At 35.8% G+C, this 2,409-nt stretch overlaps 1 long non-coding RNA gene across 1 annotated transcript; it reads right to left on the bottom strand.

Moving 5' to 3' along the window:
• Positions 1–1,023: 1,023 nt before the first annotated feature.
• LOC106002441 lies at positions 1,024–1,819 on the bottom strand. The gene is made up of 2 exons (XR_001175925.1): positions 1,779–1,819; positions 1,024–1,113 (listed from the first exon to the last, which is right to left on the bottom strand). It is a non-coding gene; the product is annotated as an uncharacterized LOC106002441 (long non-coding RNA).
• Between the last annotated feature and the right edge of the window lie 590 nt (positions 1,820–2,409).

The following is a 2,409-nucleotide window of genomic DNA, read 5'->3' as shown; positions in this document are numbered from 1 at the left end:
AACTTTACAACTTTTTTTTTGGGGGGGGAGGGGGATGGGAAGGGATGGGAAGGGGAAACAAAGGAGGAGGCAACAATGCTTGATAATAACTCATTATCTTGCCCATGTAATTGTAATCCCTCTATTCGGTATTTTCAAAATAAAAAATAAATAAAAATTGGGGGGGGCGGGGAAGGCTGGGAAGGGATGTGAAGGGTAAACAAAGGAGGAGGCTGCAATGCTTGATAAGAAATGTACTCATTATCTTGCCCATCTAATTGTAACCCCTCTGTACAGTATGTTCACTAAAAATAAAAAATAATAAATTAATTAAAATTAAAATTTAAAAAATCAATGAAAAAGATTTGTTAGAAACTGGGAATGTAGCTTAGTGGTATACTGTTTGCCTAGCATGCATGAAGCCCTGTGTTTAGATTCCTCAGTACTATATAAACAGAAAATGCTGAAAGTAGTGTTGTGGCTCAAGTGATAGAGTGCTAACCTTGAGCAAAAGATGCTCAGGGCCAGTGCCCAGGACCTGAGTTCAGTTCTCAAGACTAACAAAAAAAAAAGATTCTCAGGACTGACAAAAAAAAGATTTGTTAAAATGATCTCAACGGATATAAAAGGTAATGTTTATTTAAATATTCATGAGGAAGTATAATAACAAAATGCTGAAACAAGGATAGAGGAAGACCCATTACAACAATGATACCCACAGATAGCATATTGGAAATTAACTTTACAACTTTAGGCAGAGGTGGGGATAGGGTAAAGGAGGGAAGGGAGGGCTTAGGGGGAAAACAACAAGGGAAGGGGTAACAATGCTGGACAAGAAATGTCCACTGCCTTACTCATGTAACTGTAACTCCTCTGTACAGCATTTTTACAATAAAATAAAACTTGAAAGAAAAAGCTATGGGACAGTGCCTAAGCCCTAACTTCAAGCCTTAATTCCATCACTATAAATAAATAAAAAACAAAAAAAATTTGTTTTCAAGCTTTTAATTAGCATATTCTTTAAAGAGAGGAAACAGGAAAGAAGTACATACCAGTGAGCTCATTAATTTTCTTAAGGAGTTGCTGGATATCATCCTCAACTTGCTTTATCTGCCTAGAGTAAGTGCTCTGCCCCTGAGTGATGAAGATCAATTTAGTTAGAACATCAACAAACCAACAACTAAACAAGATTAAAAAGATTTTTAAGTTTCAATCTTCACAGATTTTGTTTTGTTTGTTTTTATTGGTGGTCCTGGAGCTTGAACTCAGGCCCTTGGCATTGACCCTGAGCTTTTTTGCTCCAGGCTAGAGCTCTATGACTTGAGCCACAGCCACTTCTGGCTTTTTCTGAGTAGTTTTTCCTTGGAGATGAGTCTCACTAACTTTGCTGCCTGAGCTGGCTTTGAATTGCAATATTCAGAGCTTAGCCTCCTAAGTAGCTAGGACTATAGTCACTTAGCTTAATGGGTTTAATTAAATGATAAAAAAAAATTAGTTACAATCTTTACAGGTTTTTATTGTCACAAAGCTTGTGAAGTAAAAACAAGGAGTGTATCATTTTAAAACTTCCTAAACCCAAAATTTCCCCCTAATACACGAGTAAACAAGGTACCAAATGAAAATACACCATTTGCATGCATTTAAACTTCCCAATTCAGAGCTAACTCAGTAACATATATTGTGAAGTCAACATCTCTGTGATTATTTCAAATGTTTTCCATATAGTACCAGACTTACATTAGAAACAGTACAAATGTATAAAACTATATCTACATTTTGTAGGCATTTAAAGGACTTACATAAGTTTTCAACAAGGCGATATCTCCCTCATCCAGTGCTTTAAAAAAAAAGAAGAGGTAAGACATGAGATTCAACAATAGGAGCTGATAACTTTTCTGTTCAATTCAAATTGTTTTGAGTTCCAAATATTCAATAAGATAATCATATAATCCTGTTTATATGATTACTATATGATAAGCAGTGCTTATAAGCCTAATATTTATAAACATAAATAATCAAGGATGCATAGATTTAAGGAGCTTTTACCTAATTGGGGAAAGGAAGATTTACATGGGGCAGATAACCACATACTTTATATACTTTATATAGTGCGTATACAAAACACATCTATTAGGGATCATGGCCAAATCCACTATATTACATTCAGACAATTACTTACAATGCAGTCACTAAAAATGATAACACAGAACACCACTTATAAACACAGGATACTACCCCAAAATTTTAATTAAGTAAAACTGATGGGTTAAAAATAAAAACCAGAGGGCTGGGAAGGTGGCTCAGTGGGTTAAAAATAAAAACCAGGGCTGGGAAGGTGGCTCAGTGGTAGAGCGCTTGCCTTGCATGCATGAGGCCCTGGGTTCCATTCCTCAGCACCACATAAGAAAAAAGAAAAAAGCCGGAAGTGGC

Source organism: Dipodomys ordii, unplaced genomic scaffold (assembly GCF_000151885.1).
Source record: "Dipodomys ordii isolate 6190 unplaced genomic scaffold, Dord_2.0 Scaffold10615, whole genome shotgun sequence".
Classification (NCBI taxonomy): Eukaryota; Metazoa; Chordata; class Mammalia; order Rodentia; family Heteromyidae; genus Dipodomys; species Dipodomys ordii.
This window is presented reverse-complemented; position numbering and strand designations above follow the sequence as displayed.